Source organism: Triturus cristatus, chromosome 12 (genome assembly GCF_964204655.1).
Source record: "Triturus cristatus chromosome 12, aTriCri1.1, whole genome shotgun sequence".
In the NCBI taxonomy this organism is placed as follows: Eukaryota; Metazoa; Chordata; class Amphibia; order Caudata; family Salamandridae; genus Triturus; species Triturus cristatus.
The window spans coordinates 33,641,273-33,665,249 of record NC_140595.1 but is presented as its reverse complement, the minus strand read 5'-3'; the positions used below and the strand labels follow the sequence as shown (position 1 = coordinate 33,665,249).

Sequence of the window (23,977 nt, the reverse complement as noted above, 5' to 3'; positions counted from 1 at the left end):
CTGTGAATGCAACCCTTCCCTAGAGGTGGAGTGTGCACTTGGATCTGAAGATTCCTCATGTGCCTCTCACTCCCGCTTTCCCTCGCCGTTCACCGAATGAGGAATCCTTCTATCCATTGCCACTTAATCTGCTCTAATTCATGCAAGCACTTAAACATGTTTTACCTGCCAATGCAGCACGTCTGTAGGAAACACAGTGAGCTACAAACACTATCAGGGAGTGAACATGTAACGCAATTAAGGAGCCGTTCAAAGAAAATACATTCCACTTGACTTGATTGCCAAGGCGGTATCAACAATTATAACTCTAGTATGCCCCTTTGTCCGGTGATACATTTGGGGTTTTCAAACAAAATGAGGTCCATTATGTCATCAGTCAATGGGCTACACCTAGTGTGCCCTCTTCCTTAGATGCGGACAACTGTAAGAATTCACCAATGTGTACAACTGTGACATCCTTCACTGGATATGACTTACTGCAATATCATTCACCAGATGAGACGTGCTGTGGCATTATTCCATGAATGACATTCAATGCGATATCAATCACTAGTTGAGAATTACTGTGGCATCCTTCAATGGATGCCGCTTACTCTGACATCATTCACAAGGTGAAAGGTTTTTATTTTTTTTAAGCTTTTGAAATGTCTTTATTAGAATGGGGTTATGATTCACTACTAAGATCAGAAGCTCACTTGATATTAAAAAATAAAAATTCCCTTTATCTATAAACAAAATACACTGTCATTTCTAGGTTAATGTTATTAACACAAGGGTACCAGTTCCCCATATACTATTTTCACCTTACACGATTGACATGACACAGGGGATCGAGTATGGCACCATCAGTGCCATTACCCATGAGGAAGACATATCGTGTTATAGAGATGAAAATCTGTAATATCAATGATAGCTAAACGAGTCCCTCGCTGACACAGAACAGAAAGCAGTGGTTGCGGTCACATGAACATAATCAATACCTTCCTGAATATGACATGCATAAGAAAGGCATCTGTTGTAGAGATAGTCAAGCGATATCATAGGCATAATATAGAAACAAATAATTCCATTAGCACCGACAACAAAGTATTTTTTTTTTTTTTTAATTTTTCAAAACCTTTGACTACTTCAGCATGGTCACAATACATTGTTGCATCAAATCAGAGCATCTTACACATCAGGCAATCCTCAAAATACAATAAACATATGGAAATTCCAGTCCAACAATAGCATTGTCCTGTACAGCGCGGCAGAAGTACAGTAAATAAGAGAAAGCCATAGGAGGTAGCGATAACTTTGTGGGGAGGGGGCCAGCCCGGCCAGGGTGGCAGTGTGGTGTAGGAGGGAGGCAATCACTGTCCAACACCGGCTCGATTTTGGTCGTGAATGAAGATATGTCACTAGGGGGCCCCATATGTCAAGTAGACGTGACCTCGCAGGCATCAGGTCCCAGAACTCCGATAGTAGGTTCTGGCCTCTCAAAGCATCTTCAAGCCAATGAGCGAACCTAGGCACCAGTCTGCGACCCCAGCACATGGCCACCCTACGCCTCGCGAGGACGAGCAGCACTGCAGTCTGTCGGCGAGAGGCATCCGGAAAAAACTTGACTAAGCCCAACAGACACAGCCGGGAGTCAGGAAGAACCCGGGTGGAGGTAATCTCAGAGATGGCGGCACAGACCTCCAGCCAGAAGTCCGACACCTTGGGGCACAACCAAGCAAGATGAGTGAAGTCAGCAGCAGGGGCAGAGCAGCGCATACAATTATCGTTCGGTATGAGTCCCAATTTGTGTAGCTGAACAGGGTTGTGATATAGCCTATGCAGGTATTTAAAATGTATGAGACGCAGACGCTAATTGGGAGACAGTTTCTTAGTCTGGTTACAGCAATAAAGCCAATCAGCTTGGGAAATGTCCACACCTAATTCCGCACCCCATGCCACATGTGCGCGCACAGTATAAATGGAAGTGGTCGACAGCGTAATGGCATATAATTGTCACCAGCTTGCGGGGGTGGGGGATGTGTATATGAAGTCAAGAGCAAGCATCGAGGGTGGAGGTTGGGGAAATGTTGGGTGAAGCTCCCTAAAGATAGCCCGAAGCTGATAAAAGCAAAGTGTTCAACGGACCAGAGGAAGCAAGAAGAGAAAAAAACGTATTCCCGGGGTAAAGATCCGCCAATGTCGTCAGTCTTAAGCGGGTGGCATGTTTAGACATGCCAGTTGGTTGCAGAGAAGGCAGGATGACGGACAATCGGCATGTTATTAGCCGATAGCGTAGTAATGTTGGATAAACGGCACAGTCCCAACCAAGCCCAGCGTAGGGTCTCGACCGTGTCCACCTCCGTCCGTGGGCGGCTAGCCGGCGCAAACAAAGCGGTATTCAGCGGCCAAGGGGTCGCAAGGTCGGCTTCGACAGCAACATGCGGCTGAAAAGGGGCGGGGTGAACCCAGAAGTGTATAAAACTGGCCTGGGCGCTTAAGGCATAAAGTTTAAAATTAGGAGCGCCCATACCGCCAACCGACATGGGGAGAGTGAGGATATCATAGGCAATCCTGGGCTGCTTGCCAGCCCAAACGAGTGAAATGATCAAAGAGCGAATTTTACAAAAAAAATGGGCCGTTAAAGGTATGGGAATGTTCAAGAAAAGATAAAGGAATTTCGGGAGCACCACCATCTTGGCAATGGCTATGCGACCCGCCAGGGATAGGGGAAGCCGGTTCCAGAGGAGTATTTTGGATTCAAGCCAGTCCACCGCGCGTCCGAAATTGGCCCTCCAAAGGTCATCTAAGTCCCTGCTCTGCCAAATTCCTAGGTAACGGGTGGGTCCGGAAGCACATACAAAGAGGAAATCTGTTGTGAAAGGCTTGGTGGCATCTGTGAGAGTGCCAAATTCCTAGGTAACGGGTGGGTCCGGAAGTTCATACAAAGAGGAAATCTGTTGTGAAAGGCTTGGTGGCATCTGTGAGAGTGAACAATATTGACTTCCTCCAGTTCACCTGTATGCCGGACAATCCACCAAATCCTACACCTGACCGTTAATCCAAAGGCGTGCGGAGGGACGGGTATAGAGAAGTGATATCTTACGGATAAAAAAGTTACTGAAGTCTAAGCGCGGTAGAAGAAAAATAACAAGCATTTGCAATGCATTAGGTCTCGCATTTACGCGAGTTTGAGCTATTGACATTGCAAATAACAATGCCTATTGGCATTGTCATTTACAATGCCAATAGCTTTAACTCGTGTAACTGCGAGACCTATTGCATTGCAAATGCTTGTTAGTGTAAGTAGCATGCATAGCTGGAGACCAGAGCTGGACTGAATCAATGAATGAAAAGCCTAAACCAACGCTGTAATGTGTTGGAAAAATACCACTTTAGTACCATCAAAGGGACCTATGGCAGATGGAGGCCAGTGCTAGCACGAGTTACGCAAGAAGTTACTTTATCAACACGTTGCATCACTCCCTTCAAGGGTACTCGAAAAAGCAAGTGAAGATGCCTGTCAAACAAGACAAGCAGGAAGTGGGATAAGGGAGGGGGTGGCAAATGGCGTGTACATTTCGCGGGCGCTTTGATGTTCGCAGTGGCCACGCGGCTCACTGCGAACATCAAAGCGCCCGCGAAATGTACACGCAGGCTGCCAAATGGTGCGCGCGCCCAGAGCACATGCACTGTGTGAAAGTGATCGCGATCAAACATCAAAGCGGCCATGCGGCCCGCGAAAGTGAAAGCAAACAAGTGCTTTCAGGCCTCCAAATGGTGCGCGCGCCCGGCCGGCGCACATGCACTGTATTTGGAGGCCTGAAAGCACTCGTTTGCACTTCCAGATCCCCCATTTACAAAAGCTCTCGCGAGAGCAGCGCTAAAGCGCTGTCTCAGGCGAGACCTAAAAATGGCTATTCAAGTGTATCGACTGCCTTTGTGGCATCGAGCAGGGCTGCCCGGGGGGGATGGGGAGGGGGACCGGCGGAGTAAAGATGCGAATAGTAGTCCATAAAACAGGCCTTGATTTCGTCTGGGGAGGTAGTTCTAGTGGGGCCACCATCCCGGAGAGCCGTGACATACGACGCAGCACGGGGGGGCCGTAAGAGGTTTGCCAGGGTCTTACCAGGCCTATCCCCTGTGACTAAGCGGCGAGCTCGGGCCTCCCTGCCAAGAAAAGAGAGTTCCCTATCCGCCTCCTCCGCGAATTCAGTATGTTTTACACGCAAGTTCGCGAGGGTCTCTGAACTGGGGTGGGCAGCATGTTCTGCGTTGAGCGCCGTGATCTCCGATTCCAACTTGTTCAAAGTGGCACGGATGGAGCGAAGGACACCAGCTTGTTTCGAGATACATTCGCCACTTATCACGGTCTTGAAGCCTTCCCAAAGGGTAGACTCTGAGTCCACAAAGCCGACATTTAAATCAAAATAGTTGGCAATCGCTGTTTAGATCTCGTCACAGTAAACAGAATCTCTGAGGGCATTCGGGGGGAGCCGCCATGTGAAAGCACGCCGTGGAGAGTCAGGGAGGCAGAGTTGGACTGGCGCATGATCGGAGAAGGTGCGTGCCATATGGTTTACGGAGATAATCCATGTGACGACATCAGGGGAGGTAACCCATAGATTGATACAGGACCAGCAGCCACGAGCACCAGTACTGTCACGGGCCTCGGGTCGAAAGTGCCGCCAGGCATCATATAACAAGTTGTCAGTGAGTATGGACTGAAGTAAAGCAGTAGAGCGAGGGTGGGAAGAGTGGGGGCCGGAACGGTCCAAGACCGCCGAAAGAGTAACATTAAAATCACCCCCCCAGAGAAGGGCAGCCGGTCCCAGGGAAGAAATAAGGTGCCAGATATGAGTGAAAAAATCAGGATCATCCGAATTAGGTCTGTACACTGCAGCAACCGTCGTGGGTGGGACAAAAGGGTGCCGTGCACGGTAACATACCATCCGTCCGGGCCAGTGAGTACCTGGGTAGTCTGCCAAGGGAGGCCCCTTCTGATCAGAATGGACACTCCCCTAGAATAGGAGGAATAAAAGGAGGAGTGTGTGTCACGCTAGTAGCGCGACTAAAGTCTGGTGGAGGTTGCAGGCAACAGGTGGGTTTCCTGCAGAAGGCAAATGTCGACCTTATGCCGGTGTAGGTGGGAGTGAATGAGCCTGGCTTTATGGTGATCGTCAAGACCTTGGATGTTCCAGGTCCAACATATGGTGTCAGTCATGGTGTTGTAAACCTAGATAAAAAAAAGAATGCAGTGCAAGAGGCCAGAGGACGGAGAGTGCCACTATATGTGCTTGGGCAAGCATAGTATGACAGAAGGGGAAGCCGGGCTGACGTGTGAGGTGCGTACTGGAACAGCCGGCGATCTGCAGTAGTGTACAACCAGACCATGGGGGTAAACCCCAGGGAGCGGAAAGTTCTGAGGAAAGAATTAGTATCCGCCAGGAAGGAGAGGATGCCGTGTACAAACGTGCTGCCCTGAACAAGCCTATTGATAAGGTGATGCATACAGATTAGACTTGGAAGATGCGGAAGTGAAAGCATAAAAAACACAGTAAAATGAGAAAAAAAAACAAGCAAACCCCCCCACCCCGACCCGACCCATCCCCCCGCCCACAATGCAATAGGAGACCCATGAAACCCAGTTTCTGGCAAAGCATTAGCAAACAGTGTGCAGACAAGAACAGTCCCCAAAAAACCCTACCAACCCAACCACCCCACCCTTGCAACCCAAAAAACATTTTCAAAAGGCCCACCACCCCCGCACCCACTCCAACCCCCCCCCCCCCCAATCAGGCTGAGACACCACCCCTACCCACCCCAGGACCACACAACTTGGAAGAAGGAAAACAACGTTAGGAAAGGGATTTATCCTGTGAGGGCATGGCAGGGCTCGGCATACGCCCCCGCAGTGAAGCAGGGTGGCCAAGCTGTAAGAACATCAGACGACATTCATGTAATAGTTAGCAAGAAAGACACAACATATCAGTCATTGTCACTTAGGTGGTCAGTTGTAGCAAGCTGAGATCCGGATGGCGACATCAAGTTTCTTGGCAAAGGCAAGTGCGTCTCTGGGATCGGGAAATACAAGTGTTTTTGCACCCTGTCGGACTTTCAGCTTTGCCCGGTAGGCCAGTGAGTATGAGACATCATATTTTTGGAGGATCCTCTTTGCCGGAAGGAATTTGCGATGAGCAGCCTGGACAGTGAGAGTATAGTCAGGGTAAAATGAGAGCAAGTTTTCTTGGTGATTAATTTTGCCCCTGTCGCGTGCAGCACGGAGAATGGCATCTCGATCTCTCAAATTTAGAATTTTTGCAATGATGGGGCGAGGGGGTAATCCGGGACCAGGACATGGACCAAGGGAGCGATGAGCGCGTTCTACAATGAAAACTGGAGGCGAGAACGTCACCGAAGAGTTCCCTGATGAGCTGCTCCATGAAGTCCTCCATGCGGGAAATATTGGTGGATTCTGGTACACCTGTGATGCGGAGGTTGCTCCGACAGGAACGTGCCTCCAAGTCCTCATTTTTATTCCGGAAGATGTCTAATATTTTGTCCATCTGCAACAATTTCTGATGGTCCTGAGTGGCGGCGTCCTCAACGTCCGAGACCCTGAACTCGACGTGAAGGAGACAATTGCCGTGGGCGTCAACACGGGTCTTGACCGAGTCCAGGCGGGAGGAGAGTTGTTCTAGTTAGGCCGCGATTCCGGAGACAGTGGACTTAACATCAAGCATTATCGCCTTCAGGTCATCGTCCTGGGCAGGAGGTGCGTCCATGGTGGTCGTAGGATCGCCACTGTCCGAACCCGCAACGTCCTGCCGTGTCGATCTGCGCTGGTCAAAGGTGATTTTGGGCTACTTAGGATCAGTTCTCCCTATGACGGTCAAGCCCAGACAGGAGACACCACCAGGGAACAAGAGGGAGAAGTGGCGACCAAGATGAGCCACGGCAAAGGGCACAACGGGCAGGCCACTACCCTGCTACAGACACAGTCTTATCAGAAGAGATAATCAAGACCCCAGCACCGGGGGGCAGCCGCAGTCGGCCTCCATCAGCAATGGGCACAGTAGGACGATGAAAATACGTGGCCAAGGGCGCGGGCACCAGAACGTTGGCACAGAAGGGAGTTACATAAACAGCACACCAGTAAATCCGAGGGCAAAGAGGGTCTCAAGAAAGCACACAGGTAGCCATATTGAGGTCGGACAATGAATCAGCGTAGGGCCCGCCCCACAGGGACAATGGCGGCGGGACCGTGCTGGCAGCAGACCAGAAGAGGAGCAAAGGGGGTCCAGGAAGTGCTGCAAGAGCCGCCACCGACAGGGAGTCGGAGAAGTGGAGGGACGGCGGACACCCAGAATGCGCTGGAGTGGTGTTGCAAACTAATCCACAGAGACAGATATTCACTGGGTGTGGAACTGCAGACCATATGCTATGCTAGGGCGAAATCCAGGCAGGACCCCGGCCCGAAGCAGGTCCGGTCCGTAGCGGGAGGCAGGCTCAAAGCAAGGGTGAAACTGCAATAGGAGCCCAGCGCCAGGCTCGACCGAAGAACGGGAGCAGCACCAGCAACAAGAGCAGTGGAGCAGAGATGTGGCGATTACCAGAGAGGTGGCAGAGGTTTCGTGCAGGCACAGGGCTGCCCCCATAGCCCAGCGACCAAGAACAGGACAACTGGGCCAGATCAAGGTAGGACCGCCGCTGTGGGACTCCAGCCCAATGTTAGAAGCAGTACTACAGGTGTAACGATGGAACCAGACACCCGGTGTCAGAGGCGGCGGGGCCTAGGCGCGTTGGACCGCTGAAGGTCTGGAGCCCAGGGCGCTCTGCACACTTCAGCGGGGGAGAAGGCCGGGAGCACGCGCCAGACCGGGGCCAGCACGACAGGGAGACGTGGGGGCTACGCCGCTCCAGTCACCGGGCCCGGGCGTGAATTTCAGGCTGCAAGAGCGCCAGGTGTGGGGAAATTGTGGCGTCAGAGTTGCCGAAGGCCCAGGCGGTGCAGCTCGCGGACCCCCAGCCCCGTCACGCACGGCCGCAGAGGCACTCACCAACCCTATGAGCAGAGGGTCCTCCGGCATCCTTCAGGCGGCGCGGGGCTCCAGGAAAACAGGCAAAAACAAAAGAGGGAGGAGGGCAGAGCCCAGCCGACCTCGAGGAACAGGCCCGGTGTTGCGATCGGGCAGAATATCTCAACTTTCACTCATCGCCAGGGGTCAGGAGCGGACGCAATCGGCGCCACAGGTAACACCAATTCAGGAGCTGCTGGCTGTGTGCAGTAAAAGTGTCGTCGTCTGCAGGATGATGACGAATTTTAAGCTTGGCCGGCAGAGCCCACTTAGAGTGCGGCCATCTTGCAGCCGGCCAAGCCAGACCCCCATTCACAAGGTGAAAGTTATTTTTACATCATTCAATGGATGACGGTCACTTTACTATATACTAGGTGACACCTTTTACTGGCCAAAACCAACTGTGACAACATTCACTGAATGAGACTAAGTATGACATCATTTGAAGATGAGACGCACGAAGACATCAACCAGTAGGGGCGACCTATGATGACACTCACCAGAAGAGTCCATATATAACACAATTTACTTGATCCACTCTATGCAGAGTTGAACACATGGTGGGGAATAAGCAATGTATAGAAAGTCGTGAGGGAAGCCCCTGTCAGTTCAAGGTCACTAATTGAAAAACATGTCAGGAACTCCATACAATGGTACTGAAACCACAAGAGGTACTTTGTCACAGGTCGAAAACAGTTCCCTTGTGCTTCCTACTGTCAATGGAAAGAAATACGTTGGGAACAAATTTACGCAGAGCAGAAGTTAATTTTCAAACAATATTTAGTGCAAATGTAGTAAGAATCTAAAGAAGCTGGTTCTTAAATCAAAATCTGTCAAAATGTTCACCAGTTTAGAACATAAAGGCAAATGCTACTTACCAGTATGCATCTGTTCTTGGCATGTGGAGCTGCAGAGCCACACACTTAGCATAGATCACCATCTGGTGATCGGCCCGGATGTTTGCACTTGTTTTTGTCCTGGAAAGTCTTTGGAAGTCACGAGATAGGTGACTCCTCCTTTGGATCATAGTGCGCATGGGCATCGGCTCCATTCTCAGATTGTTTTTCGCCAGCAGGGAAATGATGGAGTTTTGTAAGAAACAGGAAAGAAGCCCATGTGTGCTGTATCTAAATAAGATGGTACTGGAACAGATAAAGGTAGCCGGGTGGGCATGTGTGGATCTGCAGCTCTACATGCCAAGAACAGATGCATTGTTAGCGGCGACCACCCGTATCTGCTGCAGTAGTTTGAAATAGTGTTTTCAGAACAGCCTGGCCCCCACTAGCTTGTTGTTTTGTTTGCACATCTACACAATAGTGTTTTGTGAATGTGTGCGGTGTAGACCATGTAGCTGCCCTGCAGATGTCATCGAAGGAATGTTCCCTAGAAATGCCATAGAAGCCCCTATCTTTCATGTAGAGTGGGCTTTCGGAGGAACAGATAAAGTACGTTTTGCTTTGTGGTAGCAAATTTGTATGCATTTAACGATCCATCTAGCTATCCCAGACTTTGAAATGGGGTTGCCTTTGTGTGGTGGTGATAAAGACACAAAAAGTTGTCTGGTCTTACGAAAATGTTGTGTTCTCTCGATGTAATAAAGCAATGCTCTTAACATTCAAAGTATCTAGAGCTCTTTCTGCGACTGTCTGTGGTTGCGAGAAAAATACGGGCAACTCCACAGACTGATTGAGGTGGAAGGGAGAAATGACTTTAGGAAGGAATTTCCGATTAGTTCGTAGAACAACCTTATTATGATGGATTTGCAAAAAAGGTTCCTGAATAGTTAGTGCTTGTAGCTCACTAACTCTCCTAAGATAAGTAATGGCCACTAGGAAAGCTACTTGCCATGTTAAGAATTGTAGCTCACATTTATGTAGAGATTCAAAAGGAGGGCCCATTAGTCTTGTGAGAATGATGTTTAAATTCCACACAGGTGAGGATGGAACTCTGGGAGGAATTATCCTTTTAAGGCCTTCCATAAAGGCTTTGATGGCAGGTACCCTGAAAAGTAATAAGTGTTATCTATTTTGTAGGTATGCTGCTATGGCAGCAAGGTGCAGTCTAATAGACGTATAGGCTAAGTTGCATCTTTGGAGGTGTAGAAGGTACCCTATGATGTGTTGGATAGACACGTCTAGGGTATTGATGGTGTTGTTATGACAATGTATCACAAATCGCTTCCACTCGGCTGCATAGCAGGCTCTACAGGTGGGACGTCTAGCATCTCTAATGACGTTCATACAGTCAGGGGGAAGATTAAGGTAACCAAACACTAAGACCTCAGGAGCCATATCGCAAGGTTGAGCTGAGCTGGGTCCGGGTGTCTGATCTCTCCACGGTTCTGGGTTAAGAGGTGTGGTGAGAGGTGTAATTTTTGGTGTGGCACTATGGACAGTTCCAGTAATGTGGTGTACCACGGTTGTCTGGCCCAAGTTGGAGCAACTAGAATGAGAGTCAGTGAGTGTTGCTGTAGTTTGCGCACCACCAGTGGAATGAGTGGGAGAGGGGGAAAAGAGTACGCAAATCTGCCTGACCAATTCATCTATATTGCATTTCCTTTGGACAATGGGTGTGGATATCTGGCGGCGAAGCTTGGGCATTTGGCGTTTTCGTGGGTGGCGAAGAGGTCTATCAGTGGTTGCCCCCACATTTAAAAGAACGGCTGAATAACTTGCGATGGGAAGTGGTGTGGGAGAGGCAGGATAGGGGGTTTACCCACCCCAGGATAGGGACCCATTGGTTCCTGCGCTTCACCTACCTGTGACGCCCCTAAATCTAGTATTTAGGGACACCCTGAACCTTCCTTCCCCAGATTCCAAAATCCGAAGAAGAGCTAGAAGAAAGAAGACCTGCCCTGCAGCTGCTAAGAAGAGGAAGACACAAACTGCTTTGGCCCCAGTCCTACCGGCCTGTCCTGCTCCTGCTCCATCCCAGCATCTCTTGGGGCCAGCAACCTCACAAACCCCGGAGGACCTGGCTACCTTTTGACTCTAAGCCCCTGGGACTCCCATGAGTAGAGGCTCTACTCAAAATCTACATCTAATCCCTGGCAGCAGCCCGGAACCGCGAACCCAGCGCACACTGCACCAGCCAAGCCTGGCCTGTGCCGGAGTGAACAAAGACCACGAGGATGACCCCACGGCGACTGTGACCCCGAGTCCGGCACCCAAGGACCTTCCTCGACACTCCTGAAGAAGCCTGCAGCCTCAGAACAAAGGTGCCCCCCAACCGCGATCAACAGAGGGTAAGATTTCCCGACACCAAAAGGCACCCCTGCACCCAGCGCCCCGCGGCCCCCTGTGCCCAATCCCGGGGTACCTACCTATCCTCCAACTACCCAACTTACCTCTCGAAGTGGTGGTGGCACCTGAAGAATCATCGTCCCCGAGCTTGCAGTCTTTTTCTAAACCGGAGATTTCCCATTGAAATCAATTGAGCGCCCGAAGGCTCAAAAGCACCCTGCACCCAGCCGCCCCAGTGGCCCTGGCAGTGCAACCTCTACACCTACCTACTTCCCCACTTGCCCTGAATAAGTGACCAGGAGCCCAGCTCCCACAGCCGCGTGGCCTGCTAGTCAGCGGCCACCAACCAAGGCCCCCCTATCCCTCATAGGATAACTTTGGGCCTAACTCTCTCTACACCCACCCGCCCTAGTGCTGCTGGGGGTGAACCAACTGTACCTACCTGACCCTGGGGGACCCCTGAGTCTATGCCCAGAACCTCAACTCTGCCAGTCGAGTACTTACCTTTAAACCGATAACTCAATTTTCTTCATAGGGTAACATTGACTGGCTTTTTCCTGAAATTTCTTCTAAGTGTGGACTTTTCAAACCTTAAAATATTCACCAAACATCGGCCGAGTTACGAAAACACTCACCTGCTCTTAGGTGAGCTTCCAGTGCTGGATCTTGGTGCCCACCACTGACTCTGAAAAATACTTACAACTGTACTTACCAGTAACCCAATTTTCTCCCATAGGAAATCATTGACTGTTTTTCTGTGAAATTTCTTCTGTCAATTTCTGCAAACTTTAAATATTCGTTAAAAATCGAATAACTTCTGAAAACGTAATTGCTTACCTGTTTTGGATAAAGGTCCCAGTTCTGAGTCTAGGTACCCAGTACTGGATTACAAAAGTAACGAGAACATACTATACCTGTAACTTGAATTTTCTGCCATAGGGAATCATTGGCTGTTTTCGATGAAATATTTTCTAAGTGCAATCTTTTAAAATAGCAAAATATTGTCTAAAAATCATCACAGTACTTAAGTCGACTTTCATCACTTGATTCTAAGTACTGACCCAGGACTGAATCTAGGATCTAGTCCTGGAATTCCAAAAGTAATCCTAAAAGTAATCCGTGGCAAATAACTTGAAACTTCCATTGAACTCAATGTATTATTGTGTTTAAAATAGTGTTGCCTATTGCAACCACTTGTAACTGTTTACAAAAGTCAATTGCATATTGCAAAAGTATTTATATAAAGTATCTCATTCTGAGAAAGTATATTTTGATTCCAATTGCTGGTTCTAAAATAAAACAAGCATATATTTTTTATATATAAACCATTGGCCTAGAGTTCAGTTATTGAGTGTGTGAGACCATTTGCTGACTGAGTGTGTACAACAAATGCTTTACACTGTCCTCTGATACTGCCTTACTGCTCGACCAATCTACCACTTTAGAGAGAAAGGTTATATCTAACTTTAGCCTCTGCCAAACCTCTGGGGACTGTGGACTCTGTACACCCTGTACCTACTTGGGGACAGTATATACAGAGCCACTTTCTCACACCGAGGTATTGTTTTACGTGGGACAGTTGCAGATGGGACTTCATGTGATTTACTGTGAAGCCCAGTTCGTGAAGTAGTTGGATAGTGGCATGAGTGTGTTGTACACACTGGTTGTATGAGTTGGCTTTCATGAGCCAGTCGTCTAGGTATGGGAAGACGTGAATGTGTTGCCGTCGCAGGTGTGCTGCCACTACCGCTAGGCACTTGGTAAACACCCGTGGTGCTGTGGTGACTCCGAAGGGGAGCACTTTGAATTGATAGTGTTGACCGTCCACTACAAATCTGGGAAACTTCCTATGAGCTTTGTGAACAGGAATGTGGAAATAGGTGTCCTTGAGTTCTAGGGTGGCAAGGAAGTCGTTTTGGGAGAGCAGGAGAAGTACCTGCTGGAGTGTGACCATGGGGAAATGGTCTGAGTGTGTATATAGTGATTTAGGGGTCTGGGGTCTAGGATGGGCCTAAGAGTGTCATCCCTCTTTGGTATGAGAAAATATAGGGAGTAACTCCCATATTTAGTTGGTGGGTAGGAACTAGTTCTATCGCACTCTTTTGTAGGAGGGAGATCACTTCTTGCTTTAGTAGTGACAAATGTTCTTGTGATATTGGGCGTTGTTTAGGTGGAATGTTTGGGGGGGGTAGATGTTAGTTCGAGGCAGTAGCCTGACAGAATTATTTGTGTTATCCATTTGTCTGAGGTGATAGTGGTCCAGACAGGAAGGAAATTGTGGAGTCTGCCCCCGATCGGAGTGGGATGGTCTGGGGGGGGAGTGGAGGGAAGTCATTGGGTAGGGGTGGAGGCAGAGCGGGAGGTGTTAGTCTTGCCTCTGCCTTTATTATTGTTGCCCCTGTAGCCACCTCTTTGGTAACCCCTTGTGAAGGTGGATTGGGTAGGGGCTTTATAGGAAGTAGGAGCAGTATCTGAGGAGTAGCCTCTGGAGGTGCTTCGAAATGAAGAGCGGCGAAAGGAGCGCCTGGGAGGGTGAGACTGTAAGGCTCCCATAGACTTCGCCGCATCCATGTCTTTTTTCATTTTTTCCAGGGCATCGTCAACTTTTGGGCAGAACAGATGTTCCTGGTCAAAGGGGTGGTTCAGGATGGAAGCTTGCACCTCGGGTTTGAAACCTGAAATTCGTAGCCAGGCATTCCGACGGAGGAGGACCCTGGTGTTAATTGCCCTAGAGGCGGTGTCAGCTGCATCTAGGGCGCAGCGAATGGAGGTGTTGGTGATGGTTTTACCCTCCTGGATTAGCTCGTTGGTTCTATTTTTGTATTTGTCAGGGAGGTGTTGCATTATGGTTTCCAGTTCATCATAATGTGCCCTGTCATATCTTGCCAAAAGCGCTTGTGTGTTTGCAATGCGCCATATGTTGGCAGCCTGGGATGCAGTGCGCTTTCCAGATGCGTCCAAGAGTTTGGACTCCTTATCAGGTGGTGGTGCCTCGCCTGATGCCTGGGAGTTTGCACGCTTTCTTACCGTGGACACTACTAGGGAGTCTAGTGGTGCTGGCCCTCTGATGTAGGTGGGGTCTGTAGGGGTGGCCTTATACTTTCTCGATGCGAGGGTCGATGACCCTGGCCGGGTCTTTAAAGACCTCCGGCGCGTGCTTGATAACGCCTTTAAGCATGGGCAGGATGGAAGTGGCCCTGTGTGTTGTGTCGAAGGTATCTAGGAGGAAGTCCTCCTCCACGGGGTCTGTATGGAGATCCACTCCACAATAGTGTGCAGCCCTATGGAGTAGTTGGTTAAACCCCATTGTGTCTTCTCGGGGGGGGGGGGGGGGGGGGGGAAGGTCTTGAAGGGTAAAAGATCGTCCTGCGGGACGTTAGGGATGTCTGGAATGTTATAGTCGTCCCTTGGGTCTGGGGAGCATGTAGGAGTGGGGTCCCTGTGGGTTGGTGATGGAGCTCGTCCCCTGTGTCATCGTAGACAACGTCATCATCCTCATCCGGAGATGGTGTGGGGGAATGATGAGGTGGGGGAATGATGAGGTGGGGGAGGAGGAGGAGGAGGTGGGGGAGGAGGAGGAGGAGGTGGGGGAATGATGAGGTGGGGGAGGAGGTGGGGGAATGATGAGGTGGGGGAATGATGAGGTGGGGGAGGAGGAGGAGGAGGTGGGGGAGGTGGGGGAATGATGAGGTGGGGGAGGAGGTGGGGGAATGATGAGGTGGGGGAGGAGGTGGGGGAATGATGAGGTGGGGGAATGATGAGGTGGGGAGGAGGAGGAGGAGGAGGTGGGGGAGGTGGGGGAATGATGAGGTGGGGGAGGAGGAGGAGGTGGGGAGGAGGAGGAGGAGGAGGAGGAGGAGGGGGAGGTGGGGGAATGATGAGGTGGGGGAGGAGGAGGAGGTGGGGGAGGAGGAGGTGGGGGAGGAGGAGGAGGGGGAGGAGGAGGAGGAGGAGGAGGAGGAGGAGGTGGGGGAATGATGAGGTGGGGGAGGAGGAGGAGGAGGAGGAGGAGGTGGGGGAATGATGAGGTGGGGGAGGAGGAGGAGGAGGGGGAGGTGGGGGAATGATGAGGTGGGGGAGGAGGAGGAGGTGGGGGAGGAGGAGGAGGAGGAGGAGGAGGAGGAGGTGGGGGAGGAGGAGGAGGAGGAGGAGGAGGAGGAGGAGGAGGAGGTGGTGGGGTGGGGGAAGGGGGTGGGGGAGGAGGAGGAGGTGGGGTGGGGGAAGGGGGTGGGGGAGGAGGAGGAGGAGGAGGAGGTGGGGTGGGGGAAGGGGGTGGGGGAGGAGGAGGAGGAGGAGGTGGGGTGGGGGAAGGGGGTGGGGGAGGAGGAGGAGGAGGAGGTGAGGTGGGGGAAGGGGGTGGGGGAGGAGGAGGAGGAGGAGGTGGGGGAATGATGAGGTGGGGTGGGGGAAGGGGAATGATGAGGTGGGGTGGGGGAAGGGGAATGAGGAGGAGGAGGAGGAGGAGGTGGGGTGGGGGAAGGGAATGAGGAGGAGGAGGAGGAGGAGGAGGAGGAGGAGGAGGGGTGGGGGAAGGGGAATGAGGAGGAGGAGGAGGAGGAGGAGGAGGAGGAGGAGGAGGAGGAGGAGGGGTGGGGAAGGGGAATGAGGAGGAGGAGGAGGAGGAGGAGGAGGAGGGGTGGGGGAAGGGGAATGAGGAGGAGGAGGAGGAGGAGGTGGGGGAAGGGGAATGAGGAGGAGGAGGAGGTGGGGTGGGGAAGGGGAATGAGGAGGAGGAGGAGGAGGAGGTGGGTGGGGTGGGGGAAGGGGAATGAGGAGGAGGAGGAGGAGGAGGAGGTGGGGTGGGGGAAGGGGGAGGAGGAGGAGGAGGAGGAGGAGGAGGTGGGGTGGAGGAGGAGGAGGAGGTGGGGTGGAGGAGGAGGAGGGGTGGAGGAGGAGGTGGGGTGGAGGAGGAGGTGGGGTGGAGGAGGAGGAGGAGGAGGAGGAGGAGGAGGAAGGGGAATGAGGAGGAGGAGGAGGAGGAAGGGGAATGAGGAGGAGGAGGAGGAGGAGGTGGGGTGGGGGAAGGGGAATGAGGAGGAGGAGGAGGAGGAGGAGGTGGGGTGGGGGAAGGGGAATGAGGAGGAGGAGGAGGAGGAGGAGGTGGGGTGGGGGAAGGGGAATGAGGAGGAGGAGGAGGAGGAGGAGGTGGGGTGGGGGAAGGGGAATGAGGAGGAGGAGGAGGAGGTGGGTGGAGGAGGAGGAGGAGGTGGGGTGGAGGAGGAGGAGGAGGTGGGGTGGAGGAGGAGGAGGTGGGGTGGGGGAAGGGGAATGAGGAGGAGGAGGAGGAGGAGGAGGAGGAGGAGGAGGTGGGGTGGGGGAAGGGGGAGGAGGTGGGTGGAGGAGGAGGAGGAGGTGGGGTGGAGGAGGAGGAGGAGGTGGGGTGGAGGAGGAGGAGGTGGGGTGGAGGAGGAGGAGGAGGTGGGGTGGAGGAGGAGGTGGGGTGGAGGAGGAGGTGGGGTGGAGGAGGAGGAGGTGGGGTGGAGGAGGAGGTGGGGTGGAGGAGGAGGTGGGGTGGAGGAGGAGGAGGAGGAGGAGGAGGAGTGAGGAGGAGGAGGAGGAGGAGGAGGTGGGGTGGGGGAAGGGGAATGAGGAGGAGGAGGAGGAGGAGGAGGTGGGGTGGGGGAAGGGGAATGAGGAGGAGGAGGAGGAGGAGGAGGTGGGGTGGGGGAAGGGGAATGAGGAGGAGGAGGAGGAGGAGGAGGAGGTGGGGTGGAGGAGGAGGAGGAGGTGGGGTGGAGGAGGAGGAGGAGGTGGGGTGGGGGAAGGGGAATGAGGAGGAGGAGGAGGAGGAGGAGGAGGAGGGGTGGGGGAAGGGGAATGAGGAGGAGGAGGAGGAGGAGGAGGAGGAGGAGGTGGGGTGGAGGAGGAGGGGAGGTGGGGTGGAGGAGGAGGAGGAGGAGGAGGAGGAGGAGGTGGGGTGGAGGAGGAGGAGGAGGAGGAGGTGGGGTGGAGGAGGAGGAGGAGGAGGTGGGGTGGAGGAGGAGGAGGAGGTGGGGTGGAGGAGGAGGAGGAGGAGGAGGAGGAGGAGGAGGAGGGGTGGGGGAAGGGGAATGAGGAGGAGGAGGAGGAGGAGGAGGAGGAGGAGGGGTGGGGGAAGGGGAATGAGGAGGAGGAGGAGGAGGAGGAGGAGGAGGAGGGGTGGGGGAAGGGGAATGAGGAGGAGGAGGAGGAGGAGGAGGAGGGTGGGGAAGGGGAATGAGGAGGAGGAGGAGGAGGAGGAGGGGTGGGGGAAGGGGAATGAGGAGGAGGAGGAGGAGGAGGAGGAGGTGGGGTGGGGGGAGGAGGAGGAGGAGGAGGTGGGGTGGGGGAAGGGGAATGAGAGGAGGAGGAGGAGGAGGAGGAGGAGGTGGGGTGGGGGAAGGGGAATGAGGAGGAGGAGGAGGAGGAGGTGGGGTGGGGGAAGGGGAATGAGGAGGAGGAGGAGGAGGAGGAGGAGGTGGGGTGGGGGAAGGGGAATGAGGAGGAGGAGGAGGAGGAGGAGGAGGTGGGGTGGGGGAAGGGGAATGAGGAGGAGGAGGAGGAGGAGGAGGAGGAGGAGGAGGTGGGGTGGGGGAAGGGGAATGAGGAGGAGGAGGAGGAGGAGGAGGTGGGGTGGGGAAGGGGAGGAGGTGGGGTGGAGGAGGAGGTGGGGTGGAGGAGGAGGGGTGGAGGAGGAGGAGGAGGAGGTGGGGTGGGGGAAGGGGAATGAGGAGGAGGAGGAGGAGGAGGAGGGAGGAGGTGGGGAGGAGGAGGAGGAGGAGGTGGGGTGGAGGAGGAGGTGGGGTGGAGGAGGAGGAGGAGGTGGGGTGGAGGAGGTGGGGTGGAGGAGGAGGAGGAGGTGGGGTGGAGGAGGAGGTGGGTGGAGGAGGAGGAGGAGGAGGAGGGGTGGGGGAAGGGGAATGAGGAGGAGGAGGAGGAGGAGGAGGAGGAGGAGGGGTGGGGGAAGGGGAATGAGGAGGAGGAGGAGGAGGAGGAGGAGGAGGAGGAGGGGTGGGGGAAGGGGAATGAGGAGGAGGAGGAGGAGGTGGGGTGGAGGAGGAGGAGGGGTGGGGGAAGGGGAATGAGGAGGAGGAGGAGGAGGAGGAGGTGGGGTGGGGGAAGGGGAATGAGGAGGAGGAGGAGGAGGAGGAGGTGGGGTGGGGGAAGGGGAATGAGGAGGAGGAGGAGGAGGAGGTGGGGTGGGGGAAGGGGAATGAGGAGGAGGAGGAGGAGGTGGGGTGGGGGAAGGGGAATGAGGAGGAGGAGGAGGAGGAGGTGGGGTGGGGGAAGGGGAATGAGGAGGAGGAGGAGGAGGAGGAGGTGGGGTGGGGGAAGGGGAATGAGGAGGAGGAGGAGGAGGAGGAGGTGGGGTGGAGGAGGAGGAGGAGGTGGGGTGGAGGAGGAGGAGGAGGAGGAGGAGGAGGAGGTGGGGTGGAGGAGGAGGAGGAGGTGGGGTGGAGGAGGAGGAGGAGGAGGAGGAGGAGGAGGTGGGGTGGAGGAGGAGGAGGAGGTGGGGTGGAGGAGGAGGAGGAGGTGGGGTGGAGGAGGAGGAGGAGGTGGGGTGGAGGAGGAGGAGGAGGTGGGGTGGAGGAGGAGGAGGAGGTGGGGTGGAGGAGGAGGAGGAGGAAGGGGAATGAGGAGGAGGAGGAGGAGGAGGAGGAGGAGGAGGGGTGGGGGAAGGGGAATGAGGAGGAGGAGGAGGAGGAGGAGGAGGGGTGGGGGAAGGGGAATGAGGAGGAGGAGGAGGGGAGGAGGAGGAGGGTTGGGGGAAGGGGAATGAGGAGGAGGAGGAGGAGGGAGGAGGAGGAGGTGGGGTGGGGAAGGGGAATGAGGAGGAGGAGGAGGAGGAGGAGGAGGAGGTGGGGTGGGGGAAGGGGAATGAGGAGGAGGAGGAGGAGGAGGTGGGGTGGGGGAAGGGGAATGAGGAGGAGGAGGAGGAGGAGGAGGAGGTGGGGTGGGGGAAGGGGAATGAGGAGGAGGAGGAGGAGGAGGAGGAGGTGGGGTGGAGGAGGAGGTGGGGTGGAGGAGGAGGAGGAGGAGGTGGGGTGGAGGAGGAGGTGGGGTGGAGGAGGAGGAGGTGGGGTGGAGGAGGAGGTGGGGTGGAGGAGGAGGTGGGGTGGAGGAGGAGGTGGGGTGGAGGAGGAGGAGGAGGTGGGGTGGAGGAGGAGGTGGGGTGGAGGAGGAGGAGGAGGTGGGGTGGAGGAGGAGGTGGGGTGGAGGAGGAGGAGGAGGAGGAGGAGGAGGAGGGGTGGGGGAAGGGGAATGAGGAGGAGGAGGAGGAGGTGGGGGAAGGGGAATGAGGAGGAGGAGGAGGAGGAGGAGGGGTGGGGGAAGGGGAATGAGGAGGAGGAGGAGGAGGAGGAGGAGGAGGAGGGGTGGGGGAAGGGGAATGAGGAGGAGGAGGAGGAGGTGGGGGAAGGGGAATGAGGAGGAGGAGGAGGAGGAGGAGGAGGAGGAGGTGGGGTGGAGGAGGAGGTGGGGTGGAGGAGGAGGAGGAGGAGGAGGGGTGGGGGAAGGGGAATGAGGAGGAGGAGGAGGAGGAGGAGGAGGAGGAGGAGGGGTGGGGGAAGGGGAATGAGGAGGAGGAGGAGGAGGAGGAGGAGGAGGAGGAGGGGTGGGGGAAGGGGAATGAGGAGGAGGAGGAGGAGGAGGAGGAGGAGGTGGGGGAAGGGGAATGAGGAGGAGGAGGAGGAGGAGGAGGAGGAGGAGGAGGGGTGGGGGAAGGGGAATGAGGAGGAGGAGGAGGAGGAGGAGGAGGTGGGGTGGAGGAGGAGGTGGGGTGGAGGAGGAGGAGGAGGAGGAGGGGTGGGGGAAGGGGAATGAGGAGGAGGAGGAGGAGGAGGAGGAGGAGGAGGAGGGGTGGGGGAAGGGGAATGAGGAGGAGGAGGAGGAGGTGGGGGAAGGGGAATGAGGAGGAGGAGGAGGAGGAGGAGGAGGAGGTGGGGTGGAGGAGGAGGTGGGGTGGAGGAGGAGGAGGAGGAGGAGGGGTGGGGGAAGGGGAATGAGGAGGAGGAGGAGGAGGAGGAGGGGAATGAGGAGGAGGAGGAGGAGGAGGAGGAGGAGGAGGGGTGGGGGAAGGGGAATGAGGAGGAGGAGGTGGGGGAAGGGGAATGAGGAGGAGGAGGAGGAGGAGGAGGTGGGGTGGAGGAGGAGGTGGGGTGGAGGAGGAGGAGGAGGAGGGGTGGGGGAAGGGGAATGAGGAGGAGGAGGAGGAGGAGGAGGAGGAGGAGGGGTGGGGGAAGGGGAATGAGGAGGAGGAGGAGGAGGAGGAGGAGGAGGGGTGGGGGAAGGGGAATGAGGAGGAGGAGGAGGAGGAGGTGGGGGAAGGGGAATGAGGAGGAGGAGGAGGAGGAGGAGGAGGTGGGGGAAGGGGGGGGGGGGGGGGGGGGGAAGGTCTTGAAGGGTAAAAGATCGTCCTGCGGGACGTTAGGGATGTCTGGAATGTTATAGTCGTCCCTTGGGTCTGGGGAGCATGTAGGAGTGGGGTCCCTGTGGGTTGGTGATGGAGCTCGTCCCCTGTGTCATCGTAGACAACGTCATCATCCTCATCCGGAGATGGTGTGGGGGAATGATGAGGTGGGGGAATGATGAGGTGGGGGAGGAGGAGGAGGAGGTGGGGGAGGAGGAGGAGGAGGTGGGGGAGGAGGAGGAGGAGGTGGGGGAATGATGAGGTGGGGGAGGAGGTGGGGGAATGATGAGGTGGGGGAATGATGAGGTGGGGGAGGAGGAGGAGGAGGTGGGGGAGGTGGGGGAATGATGAGGTGGGGGAGGAGGTGGGGGAATGATGAGGTGGGGGAGGAGGTGGGGGAATGATGAGGTGGGGGAATGATGAGGTGGGGAGGAGGAGGAGGAGGTGGGGGAGGTGGGGAATGATGAGGTGGGGGAGGAGGAGGAGGTGGGGGAGGAGGAGGAGGAGGAGGAGGAGGAGGAGGGGGAGGTGGGGGAATGATGAGGTGGGGGAGGAGGAGGAGGTGGGGGAGGAGGAGGAGGAGGAGGAGGAGGAGGAGGAGGAGGAGGAGGAGGAGGTGGGGGAATGATGAGGTGGGGGAGGAGGAGGAGGAGGAGGAGGAGGAGGTGGGGGAATGATGAGGTGGGGGAGGAGGAGGAGGAGGGGGAGGTGGGGGAATGATGAGGTGGGGGAGGAGGAGGAGGTGGGGGAGGAGGAGGAGGAGGAGGAGGAGGAGGAGGTGGGGGAGGAGGAGGAGGAGGAGGAGGAGGAGGAGGAGGAGGAGGTGGTGGGGTGGGGAAGGGGGTGGGGGAGGAGGAGGAGGTGGGGTGGGGGAAGGGGGTGGGGGAGGAGGAGGAGGAGGAGGAGGAGGTGGGGTGGGGGAAGGGGGTGGGGGAGGAGGAGGAGGAGGAGGTGGGGTGGGGGAAGGGGGTGGGGGAGGAGGAGGAGGGAGGAGGTGAGGTGGGGGAAGGGGGTGGGGGAGGAGGAGGAGGAGGAGGTGGGGGAATGATGAGGTGGGGTGGGGGAAGGGGAATGATGAGGTGGGGTGGGGGAAGGGGAATGAGGAGGAGGAGGAGGAGGAGGTGGGGTGGGGGAAGGGGAATGAGGAGGAGGAGGAGGTGGGGTGGGGGAAGGGGAATGAGGAGGAGGAGGAGGAGGAGGAGGTGGGGTGGGGGAAGGGGAATGAGGAGGAGGAGGAGGAGGAGGAGGAGGTGGGGTGGGGGAAGGGGGAGGAGGAGGAGGAGGAGGAGGAGGAGGTGGGGTGGAGGAGGAGGAGGAGGTGGGGTGGAGGAGGAGGAGGGGTGGAGGAGGAGGTGGGGTGGAGGAGGAGGTGGGGTGGAGGAGGAGGAGGAGGAGGAGGAGGAGGAGGAGGAAGGGGAATGAGGAGGAGGAGGAGGAGGAAGGGGAATGAGGAGGAGGAGGAGGAGGAGGTGGGGTGGGGGAAGGGGAATGAGGAGGAGGAGGAGGAGGAGGAGGTGGGGTGGGGGAAGGGGAATGAGGAGGAGGAGGAGGTGGGGTGGGGGAAGGGGAATGAGGAGGAGGAGGAGGAGGAGGAGGTGGGGTGGGGGAAGGGGAATGAGGAGGAGGAGGAGGAGGTGGGGTGGAGGAGGAGGAGGAGGTGGGGTGGAGGAGGAGGAGGTGGGGTGGGGGAAGGGGAATGAGGAGGAGGAGGAGGAGGAGGAGGAGGAGGTGGGGTGGGGGAAGGGGGAGGAGGTGGGGTGGAGGAGGAGGAGGAGGTGGGGTGGAGGAGGAGGAGGAGGTGGGGTGGAGGGGTGGAGGAGGAGGAGGTGGGGTGGAGGAGGAGGTGGGGTGGAGGAGGAGGAGGAGGAGGAGGAGGAGGAGGAGGAGGAGTGAGGAGGAGTGAGGAGGAGGAGGAGGAGGAGGAGGTGGGGTGGGGGAAGGGGAATGAGGAGGAGGAGGGGGGGGGAAGGGGAATGAGGAGGAGGAGGAGGAGGAGGAGGTGGGGTGGGGGAAGGGGAATGAGGAGGAGGAGGAGGAGGAGGAGGTGGGGTGGAGGAGGAGGAGGAGGTGGGGGTGGAGGAGGAGGAGGAGGTGGGGTGGGGGAAGGGGAATGAGGAGGAGGAGGAGGAGGAGGAGGAGGAGGGGTGGGGGAAGGGGAATGAGGAGGAGGAGGAGGAGGAGGAGGAGGAGGAGGAGGAGGTGGGGTGGAGGAGGAGGAGGAGGTGGGGTGAGGAGGAGGAGGAGGAGGAGGAGGAGGAGGTGGGGTGGAGGAGGAAGGAGGAGGTGGGGGAGGAGGAGGAGGAGGAGGTGGGGTGGAGGAGGAGGAGGAGGTGGGGTGGAGGAGGAGGAGGAGGAGGAGGAGGAGGGGTGGGGGAAGGGGAATGAGGAGGAGGAGGAGGAGGAGGAGGAGGAGGGTGGGGGAAGGGGAATGAGGAGGAGGAGGAGGAGGAGGAGGAGGAGGGGTGGGGGAAGGGGAATGAGGAGGAGGAGGAGGGAGGAGGAGGGTGGGGGGAAGGGGAATGAGGAGGAGGAGGAGGAGGAGGAGGAGGTGGGGTGGGGGAGGAGGAGGAGGAGGTGGGGTGGGGAAGGGGAATGATGAGGAGGAGGAGGAGGAGGAGGAGGAGGTGGGGTGGGGGAAGGGGAATGAGGAGGAGGAGGAGGAGGAGGTGGGGTGGGGGAAGGGAATGAGGAGGAGGAGGAGGAGGAGGAGGAGGTGGGGTGGGGGAAGGGGAATGAGGAGGAGGAGGAGGAGGAGGAGGAGGAGGGGGTGGGGGAAGGGGAATGAGGAGGAGGAGGAGGAGGAGGAGGAGGAGGGGTGGGGGAAGGGGAATGAGGAGGAGGAGGAGGAGGAGGTGGGGAAGGGGAATGAGGAGGAGGAGGAGGAGGAGGTGGGGGAAGGGGGAATGAGGAGGAGGAGGAGGAGGAGGAGGAGGAGGTGGGGGAAGGGGAATGAGGAGGAGGAGGAGGAGGAGGAGGGTGGGGGAAGGGGAATGAGGAGGAGGAGGAGGAGGAGGGAGGAGGGGTGGGGGAAGGGGAATGAGGAGGAGGAGGAGGAGGAGGAGGAGGAGGGGTGGGGAAGGGGAATGAGGAGGAGGAGGAGGAGGAGGAGGGGGGAAGGGGAATGAGGAGGAGGAGGAGGAGGAGGAGGAGGAGGAGGAGGAGGAGGGGTGGGGGAAGGGGAATGAGGAGGAGGAGGAGGAGGAGGGGTGGGGGAAGGGGAATGAGGAGGAGGAGGGAGGAGGGGGAGGTGGATGAGGAGGAGGAGAGGAGGAGGAGGTGGGGGAAGGGGATTGAGGAGGAGGAGGAGGAGG

The 23,977-nt window shown here is 56.4% G+C and overlaps 1 protein-coding gene across 6 annotated transcripts in view; it reads right to left on the bottom strand.

Annotated features, from left to right (window-relative positions):
* The window catches only part of ARHGEF18 (Rho/Rac guanine nucleotide exchange factor 18), a 334,968-nt gene that overhangs the window by 50,731 nt on the left and 260,260 nt on the right, over positions 1 to 23,977 (bottom strand). The gene's annotated exons all lie outside the window — the stretch shown is intronic.